At 36.6% G+C, this 18,041-nt stretch overlaps 1 protein-coding gene across 2 annotated transcripts in view; it reads left to right on the plus strand.

The window, feature by feature from the left end:
• The window catches only part of FRMD3 (FERM domain containing 3), a 130,287-nt gene that overhangs the window by 39,239 nt on the left and 73,007 nt on the right, over nt 1-18,041 (plus strand). The window lies entirely within an intron of this gene.

The following is an 18,041-nucleotide window of genomic DNA, read 5'->3' on the forward strand; positions in this document are numbered from 1 at the left end:
GATTATCTAAATTCATCAAAGTGCTAAACACAAAGAGCTTTTTTACCTTCTAATTTTTTGTAATAAAGAAAATCAATATCAAGTTCCTGTGGGCTGATTTTTTAGAATGTGCACTCTGTCATTTAAAGTGTCTTTGGTAGCATTAGGTGTGGTAAACATAAAGAGGAACTGGAATTTCCTGGAAGGAAAGATCAAAAAGTGTAAGGATTGTGCAAAATAGAGATCCATTGTGTTACTCAGTTTCCTAAGCAATTTCAAAGAAAATTTCAAGCCCTGCTACTTTAAAAATATTAAAGATTTATGAAACTTATTGGTCAACTTACCTTTGAACTAATGAACATAAAAAGAGCAGTAATTAATTAGCTTTTTCATCTCTAGAAAAACTTAAAATTAAACTTAATAATAATGAAATTAATATACAGACGTCTTTGAAAGCATGAAAACATGAAAGCAGAGTGAAGAAATGAGGCTTAATCATTCTGTTTCATTGCATAATTTGCTCAATGCCTTTGCCTTGAAGATGCTGTTCCTCTTGTTCTACTGGTTCCATTTCATACCTTTGCTGAACAGTGCTCTGATGTAATTTCCCATGACTGCACAATTGATACAAAAAACAAACCTACTTTTTCTGGCTTGCCTTTGGGAATATGGTAAACTTTTCAAAGGCTCCTGCTGCAAGTAGGTTAAAGGGATACAGCAATATGGACACAGTAGCTGCTTATCCTTGGTAGATCCATGTGTACCTTGGGATGCTGCACATCCATGTGTATTTTGAGTGCTGAATGTTCACACCCAACCTAGCTGCTGGTTAGGTGCTGGTGAAAAGCTTTATGCCTTTGCTCTGCCTCTTTCAAGGGTGCTTTCACTGTGCTACTACTGAGTCTGGTGCCTGCTGACAGTTTTTCTGGTTTTTACTGCCCTGCACAGAGGAGATGCTAGTGAGCAGTGTAATCTAGGCACACATCTTCCCTTTGCAAATCTGCCTCCCTCATACCTTCTCCTGAGCACCGTGATATATGCATGTGGGTCTACCATGATATATGTGTGTGTTTCAGACCTTTGCAGGTCTGTGTGGTGGGCAGTGCTGCCATTTTGCAATGTTTAACATACTGAAACAAAAAAAAAAAAAAATAGAGATTAACAAAAATATGTAAGCTTGTGCAAAGGGAAACACAAGAAAGGGTGACCCTGGCTTACTCATGCTACATTTACCTTGAATTTTGTTGAGACTAGGACAAGATAATTTGTGCACTGATTTCTATATTTGACCTTCAGATTTGTGTATGAATGTGAGCTCCACAGATTAACAGGAAGAGCCTTTTTGTGATGTGTGAATAGCAGCTTGCATTGTAGGCTGAGATGCTAGCCTGAGACTGCAAAGTGCTGTGTGGTGCATACTTCTTTTTCTTTTTTCCTCTGCTTAGCTGTTAACTCATTCAGACTCCATCAAATGTAAAGTTGGACCCTTGCAGAGTTAAGCTGTGACTCTTTTTTTATTTAAAAAGCTGGTGAGCCTTTCAGAGTGGGATCGAAGATTTCTAGTAAATAACTTCAAAATACGACATTTTGCAGGAGAGCTCCCCTAAAATAATCTTTTCAGCTAGTATTTTAAAACCTGAAATGTGTATTTAGCTATACTACTTACTGATTTAGAAGGCCTTAATGAACTTCATCAACATTCTTCTCACACATGCATTTCTAGAAACCATGAAAAATTTGTCATGGTAACTTGAATGTCTGTATTGCTAGCCCAGAAGTTAGTGCTACTGAGGCAATAGTAGTATGTTGTTTTATGCTGATTCTACTCTCACTCTCACTGTTACATGCTTTAGTCATGGCACACTCTGAAGTGAATTAGTATTGAATGTTTGAATGTTATTTTTGCATTCCACCATGGTACCAGTAAAGCTGGTGTAGAGCCAGCCACGATAGACCCTACCAAGACAAAGCTGAGTCAGTTGCTGGATGCATCCCATAGTAATCTTTTCCTCCTCCGATTTCTGTGATGATTCTGCTTTCCCTTACTGTGCACAATAGTGTCTCACCACTGGAATAATCTACCTGTCCAGGGCTTTAACAAAAATTACTGTCAGGGGGACAAAAATATTGTCCATATTTCCTTTACGTGGTCTTTAGGATATATTGGATTATGATTAATAGTCTGAATAAGACTTTGAACTACCTGTGAGCTTCTCTGAGAAGTCAGTAAAGGCAAGAAAGTTTCCAGTTTGCCTTTTATTTGCCCTTTTGTGATGCTTTTGGCAGGTGCAAGGATGTATCTAGAAAAAAACTAGTGTATTTCCCAAGTCATGTTTCTGAGGTCAGACATACTCTGGCGTTCACTGATGCTGCTTTTTACCTTTTCATTCTGAGTAAATGAATCCAGTCTTAACAAGAAAACAAATATATACCTTTATTACTCAGATGTTTTCCGTGAATGTGCTAGCAACTGAGATGCTGCTATTACCAGACAAATTTCCTTTTACATCCTTAATGCAGCTCCTTTCTGGAGGACTTATGTTATACCTATGTTTTTGTACATTGCCAGGAAACAGTCATCTTATTAAGATGAAAAGTTAATAAGAAATTGTCCTCTGCAGAGGGGCTAATTGTTCAGGCTAGTCTGGAGCAAGACTATCTTCCTGACTGAAATACTGTTGCTAAGTGGATGGAATGGATGCATGATTAGATTATCAAGCTGAATAATGCAGATGGTTTTCTTGCTGTGTTTTGGGTGTTCAATGCTAGAAGAGTACAATAAAATAGAGTTTGACAGTACCTAATGGCTTGCTGTAGCAAAATAGGCATCAAGATGCGAAGAGTAAAATACAGGTATTTTTTTCACATGATAGGAAATCAAGTGGTAAGGCAGAAAACTGTCAAAACATAATTCATTAAATCGAGACAATTTGTCATTAAACCTTGGATTACCAAGCACAAAAATATATTAAATGGAAAAGATTGTCAGGTGCTTGTCATAGGTTATCAGAATAAAGTCTATTTATACATTTGGTGTAGAATTCAGACAGCAGATATTCTTCCATGTTGTCTTGCAGCTGCAAGACAAGATCTACACAATGTTGATCTTCACAGTTAGACAAACTGGCTTTTGCAGTTTATGTTTTATTGTCTGGATTCATGAAGCCATTTCAGTAGAATGTGTTGTACTGATTTGTAGATCAGATAAAATTCTATAGTAAAGGGATTAATTTTGCAATTTAAAATTTGAAACCTGTCTTTTATATGACCTTTAGATGTTTGCTTTTCCATGGTATTGGCAGAAGAGTTTTGTACAAGGAAAGCTAAACTTTGTCCTTGACACAGATTAATATCTCTATGTTCAGGAGAAAAGCTGAGTTGAATTCTCATTTATGAAGTCCTGGCAGGACACTATTGAAGTCTAATAGTTTATTGATAACTGTTTTGATTGCAGTATTTCATCTGCTGCATATCACATGGCACGTTTGTGATTCTTTTCCAAGCATATACAAATCACTTCCCAAACAGGAAGATTGTCTTTCAAGAAAAGAAAACTGCATTTACACAATATGTCTCCCTCTTTTCTCACTTTCTGGTGTTTTGAGGGGATGTGTGCACTTGCCTTATCTTGGGTCTCATGTTTTCCATGCAAAATTTTAAGTTCAACTACAGTTTACTGCCCAGTTTTATAACAAATGATTCCTTCAGGAGTAGATCAAATATCACAACAGTTTTAGTACAATAACGGGAGTCATCATTCTCATCTTCTGGTATTACCCAAACAGAGAGTGGTGTGAAACAAGGGAAGGGTATGGCAGCTGTGACCTGATTGTGCAGTTGAGAGGTGGAGACCTGCCCCTGTTGTACAACTTGTTTTGGAATATTGAATTTTTCTTTTGGTGATTTGAGAAAGAAGCTGAAAAAATACATGAATTTCTATCTTAATCTGTCAGAGGTTTTTTGGTAATTTTTCTTTCATGTGCACAATGTACTTAACCAATAATAATTCTGCAGTATAAGAGTCTTAATGTTTTAGCTTTCTGGTAATTTCAAAGGTCTCTGGCAGAACCCATAATTCCAAGTGGTAGATGAGGGAGGGTGAAGTCAGCTGGGTAACATTCTAATAAAAAGAGAGAAGAGTTTGAAATGGCCACAAGAAGTCTAAAGTGTATGGAATTGCTACCTGCAGTAGGCAGGACCTGTTTTATGCATCTTCATAGCTAAGATTTTTTTGACAAATATGAAATTTCACTTAAGCATTCAGTACATGGTTCTGAGGATTTCCCTTGATTCTGCCAGGAGGGAGGAGTTGTGCCTGTTTTTCCTCCTGATACAGGGTAACATTGAAATTTGAGTGAGACAGTGAGACAGGAATCCTGACAGTCACAGAGCCAGCGCTGACATCTGGTTTTCTGTGTTTTCATGGTAGGGAATGCACAATTCCATCCAAGGGCAAGCTGCCTACCCTCCTTCTGTTTCATTAGTCTGTCATGAACTGACTGGGTGTTTCCAGTGCCAATATAAAAAGAATAAAAATTATATCCATCCCCTTTTTTCTTTCCAACAGCTCAGCATCAGCTGTTGGAAGGCAGAGGAGACTTTCCCAATTTTCAAATGCTTTTTTTGTTCCCTTCATATTTTTTTGGGGAAAGGATGCCTATAAACTCTACAGCGGTTCAGTATATGAGGAGCTTTTGGAATTGTGAAGTTTTGCATAATTTTCAAGGGTGATGTTGAGGAACAAGGTAGATGTTTGGCATAGATTGTTGTGCAGGTATTTTTTAAGACTTCATTTGAATGATCTGTGAAAAATTTCACCCAATATGATGCATCAAGTTGACCGGTCATAACTGTTTTAGGGACTCAGTGAAACAGGGATGAAACTGCACCTTAAAACTTTTTGAGGAAAGCTGTGCTTAAAACTTTGTAATGTGTTCTGGCTTGTGATAAAGTGATTGTTATTAAATATGACAGCATATATACATTTTAAAATAACAGTTTTTGAATGCTGTCAAATAGATCATAGTCCTTCATTAAATCCATTTGATGAAAAGAGATTGTTCTAGACAGGTAGCTCTCTTTTTTAGTACTTTTATTTTAGTAACAATGTTTGTGGGAAATTATGGTGCTCAGTGGTGCTATGTTGCCAGTACAATCAAAGCATGTTTTTTCCAAGTTTGTTTTGTAAAGCTTGTTATGCAGTAGAATTAACCACCATCAGAATTTGCATGTTTTCAATCTCTCTTCTAAAAAGCTTTAAATCAAGATTGACTGCCTTGTCTGAAGACATGCTGTAGAAAAAAAATGCAATTATTTCATTTTACAAAAGATAAGGCTGGCAAGTATGAGACGTTAATTGGATAAAATTGTGTTTGTTCCAGATTATGTAGATAGCTAAATCATCTAATGGCCTTCTCTAATGTTAAATGAATCCCTCAGTGTTTTTTCTTGACATCTTTTTTGTATTTATATACAAAGTGTGTACCTGTATGTATGCACAAAAAAAAAAATATGGGGTGTGTATGTGTGAGATGTAGCAAAGACTCAGTATAAGCTAGAAAAGGAAATGCCTTTGATTAGCTAAATGCATGATGATGGTCAGCATTTTTAATCTATTGGCCATTGCTATGAGAGATCCTTTATTAAATATTTCAAGACTAGTATCTTCAGCCATGATTGAGCACGCACTGCAGAGGTTCAGTGGAGTCAGTTTTAAATAGGTAGTAATGTCTGGAATTACTGGAACACCTTTCAGCCATCCTATGGAAGTACACATATTTGTGTATTGGGTTATAGGCATGGCAGGAGAAGTTTATATTTGTGTTTCTGTTTGCTGTTGAGAGGAGATGATGAAGACAAAGCTTCAGAGGACTGGCTGCTGGGTACCTTGATGTGTGAGACCTACCTGCATGGCCTGAGGCTGGCCACCCACTGCATGGTGAAGAGGAAGATAGGCAGAACTGGGAAGGGTTAGAGAAGACAAGGTGGTGAGACTGGGCAGCATAAGAGCAGAATGTCATTCCTGCACTAAAATAAAGTTCAAATGACTTGTATGAAAGGGAATTTTTATCTTTTCTGGAAAAATATATCCTGGTTTACTGGTTCTTGTGTCTCTGATATGGTTTTGCGTAACTCTGGTGCATTCTCAGTTGAGTTTTCAGTGAGGTCTGGTCTTCAAGGCTCTTCAGAGAACACTTGGACATGGGTGGGTTTGGGTTAATGGCAGTAGAAGCACTTGATGGTGACATCTTCAGAGATTTGCAGAATCACAGAAAATTCTGAGTTAGAGGGCACCCACAAGGATCATCAAGGCCAGCTCTTAAGTGAATGGCTCATATAAGGATGAACCCACAACCTTGACATTACCAGGCTCTAACCAACTGAGCTAGCCCCAGTGGCCATCCCCTGCTCCCTGCTTTCCTTCTGCTTGCTGCTTTCCTTGTACTTAGGGCACATGGCTGAGGATGATTGCTGCATCCCACAAGGAAGGGTGCAAGGCCACTGAGTGTCTGACTGCTCTCTCACCAATTTCCATGCTGGCTTGTTTCTTGCTTTATTTTTCAAAAGTTCTTTTTGCACCGATGTGTCAGGCAGAAACAGAAATCTGAAAAGTTGTCCTGTGCTGCAAGACAAGATACCTTTTATTCTTTGGTGTCATCTGCTCATTTATGTAACTTCTCCAGTTTTGAAAAAGAGGTTCATTATAAAATAATTTCATCCTGAGGTTTTGCAGTCAGTTTTGGCAGAGCAGTTACAAAGCTGTCAGAGTTTTGCTTCTTAGAATCTGCTTATCAGCTTTGCACTGCATCTAGCTCTTTCCTAAGACACTTTTAAAGAAATTTTTTTCTTTCACATAAGCCTGTAGTACCCATAGATGACCTGGGCGAGGAGAATGTAGCCTTGGTTTGCTCCCAAATTACAAGAGGTTAAGTACAGGTTTTCAACTCTCAGAGGACAATAAGAAATCTTACTTTACTTTTATTTTGCAATAATATTCAAAGTCATTCACTCCTTTTTCAAGTTCCTTAGTTGTCTTCCTGATTTTTTTTCTATTGCTCTTCTTCAATTCTAAATGTGATAGGAATTTAAAGAGAGACCTTTCTGATGAAACAATGACCTAGGAACCAGCTGTACTCTCTGTTTATGAAAGTTACTGTATATTATATTTTTTGCCAGGTCTCCTTCCACTCCATAATCACCTGTGTGAGAACAGGAGTTTATTTAAAAAGTTGTGGTTTGATGTTTAAATATCTGTTAACAAGATATTTAAACATTCCCTAAAAAACAAGATATTTGCACATTCCCTAAAAAAATGTGCTCAGGAGAATGGTGCTTATTTATGTACAGGAAGTAGCTTCCATCATATGTTTTTTTTATCTGGCACTACATGTACTGAAATGAGTATAGGCAATCCTATTAAGCATCATCTTATGGGGGTTTTTTTTGTTTTATTGGGTTTTATATTCAGTTGCAACAGGCAATGCAGGTGGTTAAGGGAAATCGATCAGTGTGCATAAACATCCTCTGCATCCATGGATTTTTCAAGGCATTCCCCAAATGCCAGCCACCAGGGAGAAACCTTCCAATATATAAACACATAATCTCTAGTCCTTTTTTTCCCTCCTCGTCTTTTTTTCATTCAGTTTCAGCCAAGAGCTAAACTTTTATAAATATCAAAGATAGCAAATTTTGCCCTTAATAGATAGGAAAGAATAGACAGAATAATATTGTTGTAAGGTCAGGAAAACTGAGTTACATACATTTGGTATGTAATTCAGGGCTTTGCTTTCCTTTTATTAGATGGGGAGACACATTTGCAGCAGTCTAGGATTTATTTTGGGGGAGGCCATCTTAAAAGAGATACAAGAGTAACTGCTGCTAAGAAGAAAAAAACTATGCTGAGTTCCCAACTTAGTCAAAAAGGATGAATTTAATAGTATGTCAGTACATTCCCCAAGTAAAAAATGTGGAAAACAGACCAATTACTGAAACAGCAAATAGTGAGGTCAGCTTGCCTTTGATCTCTGCTGAGTGTGTGGGAACAGGAAGTCTGAGCACATGATGGAATGATGAAGCTGAATCTGACACAGCAAGGGAGAAAGTGAAGTCTAGTAAAGGTGAAACAATTTTAGGGTCTGTAAAATGCATTGCTTTATTATCTTCTTTTTTGCAGCTGTGGTTAATGGAATAAGTCTGCAGAGCCCTCTATTTGAATTTCTATTGTGTGTTAGGTTTTTGTGATGATAGTTAAAAGAAATTCAGAAAGACTTGTTTTCAGTCTGTATTCTTATAAGTACTTCTTTAAAGAGTGGAAAAAAAAGACCATAGTTGTAATTTTGTGAGGTGATGATTATAAATGCAAGGGTAGTTCTGGCTATGCTATGCAATGGAGGTTTTATTTTAGGTAGTGCTAATGAGGCAGTTTGTATGTCTTTCAAGGACTGAATGACCTCCAGAAAGAAAGAAAGAGAGAAAGAAAGAAAAAAAAAATCAATCCAGCTTTTCCAAAATGCAAAAAAAATGTGAGCTGGGGAGTTTTTCTTTGGCAAGGAGACAGAAATTTGTATGACACAGAGAATGAGTTTCTCCCCTGATGCCAATAGCTGGCTTTTATTAAATACCATTGGGGTGCATTGGTGTAGGCACCATGTCCAAGGAAATCTTCTGGAGGACTTCTTTCTTCACTGTTTTCAATCCACCATTAATTTGCTCTTTTGGAGATTGAATGTCAAATCTTACAAATTTAATGTTTGTTTTTCTTCAAAACAAGCATTTAACAACTGGGATTATTATGAGGTGGGAAAAGTACTGATGAAAGATTCTTTACTGTGTAATTATTTCTGGCAGAAAAATATAATTAACCATATGTGTCTATAAAGCACTAGTTGAGCAGCTTGGAAATAATTTCTTGTGGTAAAATTATTCCTACAGTCTGCTGAAAGAAAGTACAGGAATGAAGCACTGTGCTGAGTGGGAAATGAGCCAACATGATCCTTGAAGTTACAAAATTTCTGCAGTCAGAGCACATAGGAAAAGTGATTAAGCATTCTGACATATTACCAAAGATGGATAGAAAAGAGTTACTTACCTAAGGCAGGTAAGCAGGATGAGTAGTTGAAAAAATGTGTATTGGTGGATTCTAAATTAGTAGAATGTGAGAGATCTTTGTGTTTTTCCCCATCCTCTTTCATAAAAACTTTTTTTTAATGTGCATTTTTTGAAGATGCACAGTAGGTATTATGGCAAGTGTCCTCTGAGGCATAATGATATAATTATATCGTATGTCTATCTGACAGTTCAAATGCATAGCATGGTGAGGATTCCTCAATTAACCGAAAATTTTATCCAGGCCCTTATCACATGAGATTAGTGTATGAGTTGCATTTTCAGCTGGTTCACTGAGAGCTGGTGACTTCTTCACCGTGACTGAGGGTCTTGTCTGTCAGGAGATATTATTTGGGAGTTGCAGGACTTGTTGTGATTGGGTGTGCTCCAGAGATGATATTGCCAGATCAATGACTATACAGCTGGCTTTGTGATTCCGGAATAATCCACAGAGTGATGGATCAAATTTCTGCGATATCTAGTTGTATATTCTGTTCATTATGTGAGCTCTTAGCCTTTCACATCAGCCTAATAGCCTTTCAAATGGGCATTACTTCATCCTCTCTAGGGACTGTGTTCCATGGTCTTACATTTATTCCTCCATTCCTCCCAGCAGTGCATGCCCATCCCGTGCCATGCTTGCAGACATTCAAGATGTGTTTCCTCGTCCGAGGTGACGAACATGTGGGGATCATCTGAGGGGCCACTCAGGGCTGGCAGGGGTTCCCCTGCTCTACTAACAGCTTCTTTCAAGCCACCCTTTTCTCCCACTCGGTGTGGAGGCAAAGGTGTGTTTGTTCCCACACGACCCTTACCATGGTTGCGGTTCAGTATGTGCAGCTGAGCTCGGAAATGTGCTCCTGAAGGGGCATTCTAGCAACTACCCTGGCTGGCTGCTTTCACCTGGGCAGCATAAGTGAGCTGCATCATTCACTGCTCAGTCTCCCTTTAGCCTGTGCTCAGGGAGGTGTCTTGTTTGGCTAGAAGAATTTTTGGTGCTTTTCTTTTTTAAAAACACTTCTTGTAAAATAAGGACAGACTGCTATGCATCTGTTGGAAAAGGCATATTTAAAAAATGGTACTTGGAGTTGTAGTTGAGCATGTAGTGATTTTTCTGTCTTTTGAAACTACTGAGAAGATTCAGGCCAAGGCAGGATTGTTGACCATCACCTGTACTGGGGGACATTAGGTATTTTTTATTAAATTCCTGGTTTGGCTTTTATGTTGCTTCATAGGTGGGGACTGAGAACTCATTCCTGAAATCTCTTGTCCACTTTCCTAGATGTGGTACGATGTCAAGAATGAAAGAGAGAAAGCAGAGTCAGGTTTGCTGAACAATGCTGGATATTGAATAAAATGATAGATTTGTTGACAGAAGGACTCAATTCCTTTTAAGAAATCGATAGTGTCTCAGATGGCATCACAAATGCAGTGCTAATGGAAGCTGTTATCAGAAGTGAGCAGTTAATGCTGCAAGGCTTCTGTGAGGCTCACACTTCAGGGACACAAAGCCTGCATGGCTAAGTGATGCCCATGTGCACAACAGCAAATGAGCATGAGCTCTGTAAATGAATATTGCATTGGTGGTCTCCTCAGTGCTTGCCAGCCAGACTGGTGGAGACTTTTGAAAGCTGCAGTATGCAAACTATAAATATTTCTTTTTTATTATTTATAACTTACCCATGGGTCAGAGTAATTTACTTGCAGAATATCACTGAGGTCAAGAACTGATTGTGTGAAAGCTGTTACCTGTCTTCACTGCTGCTGCTCCGGTTTTACTGTGTAGTAGAATATACTTTTCATTTTCCATAGTATTTTGCTTTTATAATAGTTTTCATTGCATGGGACTGGCATTGCGAGATTTTTTTCTGTTGTGCAATTTTTTCCTTTTCCTCTTCATCTGTTATTATTTGATCACTATCCTCATACAATAACCTCTAATTTAAGAGAGCATAAAAATATGCTGTCTTATGGACAAATCTGTCCATCTGTTGCAAATGAATAATGTAAATTAAAGAAAAATAAATAACCTCAAATGATCCTCATTTTCCAAACAAGATAGGAGGAATTTGACAAGTATGTTTCTGACCTCACTGCAGCAATTATTTCTGGGTAAATTTTCAATGCTTGAACATTTAGCCTTGCAGTTTCATTGAAGATTAATAGAACTTCCTTAGCTACATTCACATATACACCCTTGAAATTGCTGTTCCCTTATTTCTCTTCTTCCCAACATAGACATTATTCTTTTTTCTTTCCTTTCTCCTTTATTTTTAAGATATATTTGTATAATTCTTCCCCAAAAGAAACTGCAATTAAAGGCTTGTTTATGGGTTTCTTTTTCCTTTAGTTCTCTTTATTAGTATGTATAGCTTAGAGCCCAATTGATAATTAAGAGCTTAGAAATTTGAGTTTAAAGACTGATATATTTGCAAAAATTATGTCCTTTAAGATCCATTCCAGTTTACCAAATGAATTCTAAAACCAGAGTAGTTTCTGTCTCAGACATGAAGCATTTTTTATCACTATTAACTGCTAAATTCCCTATGAAATAAGATGGGCATTAGTTCTCTAATGTTTTCTATCATCTATTCACATACTTTTATTTGTAATAGAATATATTAAATGACTGATTTAAAAATTGTTCCTTCACTTAGTTCTAGAATTAGATAATGTTTATAGAAATTATTTTTAATTAATGTAGAAATAGTAACTAGTATATGGAAAAAAATATATACTTTGCATATACTTTTATATTAGTTACCCATATAAAATAATATGCGGAAGAGGTAATTAACATTAAAATAATGTGTGTTATACTTACTTATAATTAAGTAAATGTCAGCGACTTTATTGCAGTGTCATGTTTTGTGACTTTCATTAAAAATTGTTGGCCCCTTTTTTTGCTTCATTTTAAGTTTGTAGAAATATAAATAATTCTTCACTGTTAACAGAAGAAAAATCTGCAATAAATACTTGGTTTCTAAAATGAAATTTTCAATTTCCAATTTGTTTTTTTTCTTTCAGCAAAAGTTTCCTTTTGTATTTTGGGACTTAAACTACAATAAAAGAAGTAAATTATAACTGACTCCTCTTGCAACTGAGAAAATTTTCTGGTTAAATGTTATATACTAGACTAGACTCTAGTTTAGTACACTCTTCCAGTGTATTTTCAAATAGTATAAAATACTGTAGAATGCTGATTATGGATGGAAGGAATTGCTTTTAAAGAGTTATACCACTTTAGCTGAGGAGTGAAACAGGCATGCTTTTATTGTTCTATATATTTTGAAGGTATTATTCAATATTGACTTCTTGTGAGACCTTTTCATATATTCCTGTTGTTGTTTCCAAAGAAGTAAAAAAAATGGCAAAGTACTTGTCTCTGTATCTATCTTGTGAGTACTTGCTGTCATCTGTAGTCTCAGTGAATCCATAAATCCAAAGAGCCATAAGAAATTTGCAGGGGGCATTGGATATTGTCAGGGTTAGGGCTGGCCCAGTTTTTCCATGTCAGAGTTGAGTCTGTTCCACCTCACTGACTTTGGTTGCTGCAGAATGAGGGTTCTGTTCCAGATTCTGTTATTCAGGCAATACTTAAAAATTTATCTAGAAGATACTGAGAAATTCCAGCATGCCTAGTTGTCCTCCTTCTCTGTGTCCTTAGTTCTCTTCCCTATTCAGCTTCAGAGGATGGATGTTAAATGAATCCCATTCCAGGGCACATACCACTCCAGTGATGCTCAGTGAACTCTTTTGCTGTGCCACTGGAGACAAATGCAAATGTGATTATAGCTGTATCAAAATGGGCATGAGCAGGGATTGCTCCCAGTTGTCCTTCCACAGCCAAACTCTGGTGTGCGAGAGCTGGCCCCATCCTGAACTACGGAATAATTGTCAATGAAATAGAAGTCATGTGCCTGTTGGTGTTCAAGTAATTTCTGTCATGAAAAGCCTAGAAGAAATATGATCTTATCACTGGTAGAGGATGTCCAAAGAAAAGTCAAAAATGTGAGACATGGCAGTCAAAGATGTAGTTTGGCTCTGTTACTTTTTATAATTGTTAGATATTGTCAACAGAACTATCTTTTTTTTTTTTTTTTTTTTTTTTTTTTTTTTTTTTTTTTTTTTTTTTTTTTTTTTTTTTTTGGGGCTTAGAGGCACAATAGTTTTGTCCATTTTTCTGACTGGATTAGTTTTCATTCTTCTGCTCTATTGTGATTGTTCTTCAATACATGCATTTCATTCTTTTACATCTATTGAACTTCAAATGTGTTGCACACCAAAGAAAACAAGCATACAAAATCAAACAGCTTGCTTGCCTTGCCTGAGAGCCTGAATTTCCATTAATTTAGACAGAAATGCTGGTTTCATTGTGCTTTGTTTGTTGTGTTGATAGTTTTTAGGTTGGTTTGGTTTGTTTTTGTTTTTTTGGGGTTTTTTTGTGCGTGACTTTAGACTTAAGTAAGCACTTAAGTGACCAGCTTTACGCCTAGGGTCACTGCTAGGAGCTGTTCACACAAGTAAAGACACTTATGGGATGAGGATAGAAATCCCCAGTATTAATAAATGTGTGTTTATGACTCTGCACACTTCTTAGTAAAGTCAGTGGCTTCCTGACAGAGATAAGCACAGATGGCAGGACTTCAGTGGTTAGATAACAGAGCAGAAATATTGTGTTTAATCTGCTTGTGATTCTTGCTCTTCCTTGTGACGACATTCAGATAAATAGACACAGAACTCCACAATAAAACAAATTCAAATAGGGAAAACATTTCACTGAATGTAAGATCTTAAAATGTTATAAGTAGTTTTCCTTTCATTTTTAGTTTTATGAAGCATTGACATGAAGTCAGAAAGGTTTTGTGATCTTGTTTTATGTCATTGGGGAATTGTTAAATTGGTAGAACAAGTTACACTCTGCCTTGCTTTTTAAGTTGCATCAAGATAGATGAAATAAAAAAAAAAATCCCCAAAGCAAGCATGAGATAGGGATAATGTGTTAATCTGTGCAAGAGCTACAAAGATTGTTGTAATTACCAAGGAATTAGGTTACTCAGTCATAAATTTGCAGAGCTGCAGAAATGGAAGCTGTAATAAGAGTGTCTGGTAGGGAGAATGAAGTATTCTTCAGTTTGTTACTCAGTTCCTAGAGCTAAGGTAGAAACTCAGGTTGCCCTCTGAGCCTATCAATGGAAGACTCCATGTGATCACGTTTTCATATCTTGTTGCAGCACAGAACATCCCGTTTTGCTTAATTCTTTTGCACAGCTGCTAGTTTAGTTTGATACATATTTGTTTCAATGGAAATGAAAACTTTTGATCCAGCTTAGAAAAAGCAGTGTTTAACAGTTATTTGCAAACTGACCTTGTGTGTTCAGGGATTTTGCCATTTACATGGTATTATATCTGTTACATATGTGTTGGGGTTTGTTGTGGGATTTTAGTAGTATTAAGGTCAGATATTCAAATACAGCCGTAGGAAAAACATACTCATCTTGTCTGTGCCTATTTATCTAAATAAATCAGAAAGTAATTTCTCAAATTATTTATAGAAATCTCCAAATTTTTAAGTGTGTGCAATATCTGCATTATAGGACTTTGTTTAAAGCCATTGCATGCGTTACAAAAATATGAACGAAAATATTTCTCATTTAAAGGCATATTTGAATGAATACACTTTAAAAAGTGGCTTATTTAATAGTATTATTTAATTGAATGCAATGTATTCATTATAATTCAGGATATTTCATATATCTCATCTACAGACTTTTCTGACTATTGCTTCTGCCTGCATATGTCTTTTTTAATGGACGATAGTGGATAACTTCTGAGTGAACTGTGGTATAATTCTCAAATATTTGAGCTGTGAAAATTTTAAGTGTATGACTTGACTGTTACTTTCAGATCCCTGTTGTTTGTGGCTGAAATTCTTCAGTGGTATTGGAAATAATGTTTTTTTTTATTATGTAATTTTTTCATGTTCTGACAAACATTCTAAAAAGTAATATAAAATTATTTTTCTGAATTGCTACAAAGTATTTTTTTGTATAAAAGGGTTTAAGGATTCTTTTTGTTTCTTCGGTTTTTTTTTTTTTTTTAAGGATCACTTAATTGGAAAGCTGTATAGCAACTGTCTGAAATTTCAGGCAATGTTTTGTATTCATTATTCTCTGACCCAAATCCATTTCCCTGCTCTGTTGTGGATGACTTGCTGTTCTTAATTTGTGTTATCCAGATTCTTTCACGAATCAGAACGAAATTGTGTCTTAATATATTCTTTTGTAGCATGGTAATATGTAGTAATGTGTAGAAAAAGATCATTAGATTCTAAAGCTCAGAAGAATTTGAAGCATGGTTAGAGAAATATAAAAAATGTTTATTTATTCTGCTGTTTGGGGAAAATAAAATTAACTGCCATTGCCCATCCTTCTTGTCATACAATCTATTATGAATTAGGACTTGATGTGCAATGTGCCACATCAAGTATTTTCCTCTGTGTATCAATTAAGATATCTTTATTTTTTTCAAAATTTCAGGTGTCTAGAAGGCTTTAATAGTGGAACATTAACAATTTCATATGATGACTCTTACTACATTATGCATGTGCTGAATTACCCGACTTTTGTGCATCTTGAATTTTTTTTAAAATGTAATGAACTGAAGGGGGTATATTAACCAAGGGTGAATTATTAACTAGTCCCTTCTATTTATCGATGGGAGGCTTAAAGATTGCTAGAGCATGAATCTAGCTTGAAGGCTTTTTGCTCTTTTTAGTTTGGTTTGTTTCCATCATCTATTTTCCAAGGAAGAAAACTAGGACATCAATTCCTTTTAGAAACAGAACGGCGTCACTGGATTGATAAACATTATGTGTGCTGTAGGCTTTTATTGGTTTCTTCAGGAGCTCAGAAATTTGTGATTATTTAGGTGACTGAAGAAAAGCAAATTTTAAAATTCACAGATTAGAATGTGAAGCCCTAGTAGTTTGTTGTAGAAGATTGTATTACTGACTGTTCTTCCCATGTGTCCTGGTTTAGCGCATACAAGCATCATGTAGACAAGCCAGAACACAGTGACACCCTCTAAATTTGTCAGATGAAAATATGGATAGTCTGGCTTCCCCATTTCCAGTGTTTTAAAAAATGGATTTCGTTTGTACACTGTTGCCAGTAAAATCTGTTTTCATGTTTGATTGTACCTGAGTCATCTAATAGCTGTTATTTCCCAGTCCAATTTAATTTGCTGTAGATTAGTTGAAAACTGTATGCAACTTAAATGTCACATCTGTGTTTATAATTGCCCCTACTGCCTTTGTGATGAAATGTCACCATGCAATTTTGTCAATATTTTGATGGTGTCTCATAGCCACAAACTTTCCAGACACTTACAAGATTTTAAGTTAGAAAGCAGTTAATTGAAATATGGCTGCATAAGTGTATTTTTTTTTGTTGTTAGCCACAGGGAGAGCTACAGTTTCCCTTTTGTATTTTTCAGACTTTGATAGGACTTTTCCTTTTGAGGAAAGCGTTCTCTATGTTGTCTCCAGGATGCCCATACTTGTAACTGGGTACAGCCCCAAGAGATGTCCGTGAATGTAACCACTCTTAACAGTAAACAAGTTGATTCTTTAATGTCTTGAGGCTGGAAGGAAACCTGTTCCATCTAGGTTACATGGGAAAAGGTAACACTACAGGGTGCAAAGCATGGGGAGGCATGAGCACAAACTGAACAGACAAAATGTGTTATCATCCTTCGATAAAGGCTGTTTAAAAATACGAAAACAAATTATGGGAGCACCATGTGCAGACAAGGCAGAGATATCTCCAGGCAAGTAGGAGAGCATGGAAGAGTGCAGGACTACAGTTTATAAGAGATAAAAGGGGGAGACAGATAGGTGTAGGGGAATCAGATGGCTTACACAGTAACATTGGAAACAGAGATTGCCACACCTTTTCCTCTTCCTAGGAAAAGGAAATCTGTAGAGAAATTGGCAATTCCATTGTGACTGGAAGTGAATTTGGGAAGAGAGGAGGTTCTTATGGCAGGCAAGGTTATGTCTGCAGGAGCCTCAGTATACAGAAGGGCAATGCATGTCTTTGTCAGGGCCTTAACTCAGGTTGTTTTTTATCTAGTTATCTGTTTGTTGAGTGATGGAGACCAAAAAATAAGCAACTGTATCTACGTGAGAATTCCTTATTAATTGTAAAGATAAGAGAACAAAAATTTAGTTCATAGATTGTATTATTTTCTAACTCTCCAGTCTTGAGCATGTCTCATTTTTCCTGTGGGAAGCAGTAGATCTCACCAAACAGTGGTGGTGCCCAAGCTATCACCTCCTCTGCCCTTTAGAGCATGGTGCTGGTTTGGGCTCAGCTACTTCTGTGCAAAGTGAATATGCTAGCAATGCCCAGCCTTGTAAAGTACCATGAGATATATAGATGCTGTCCCTTCAATTTTGCTTGCCATGCTCTTTACAGCTTAAAGTACCTCTTAAATTCTTAAAAAAAAAAAAGTTTGAACAAGGCATAGCATTAAAGTTTTCAGGAAGTAGTTTGGAGAAAAACAATTAAGTTGTATTTTTATATAAAGTGATTTCATGACCTGTGTAGTTTCTATTCAGTAGACATTAAAGAGCTGAATTCAAATTGTTTCATGTCAGCAAAGGGTAGAGGCTCCTGGTCTGCAGCAGAGATGTCTCAGTGCAGGATAAGGGTGAACACATAGAGGGAAAAAAATGTAGAGACCTACACCACTGTGTAGTAAAGCACTGTTGTCTGTTTGAAAGGGACTATTTCAGGAAAACAGCTTTAGTCCCATGCCAATACTGACACAAATCACATTTCAGAATAAAACCCACATGAACCTTCACATTAGCTGGATCAGAAGAAATGTGAAAACTCGTGTAGGATCTCCATATTAGGCGTCAGATAAATGAGAATAAACCCACACTCTTG

The sequence above is a fragment of the Melospiza georgiana genome, chromosome Z (assembly GCF_028018845.1).
Source record: "Melospiza georgiana isolate bMelGeo1 chromosome Z, bMelGeo1.pri, whole genome shotgun sequence".
Taxonomy (NCBI): domain Eukaryota; kingdom Metazoa; phylum Chordata; class Aves; order Passeriformes; family Passerellidae; genus Melospiza; species Melospiza georgiana.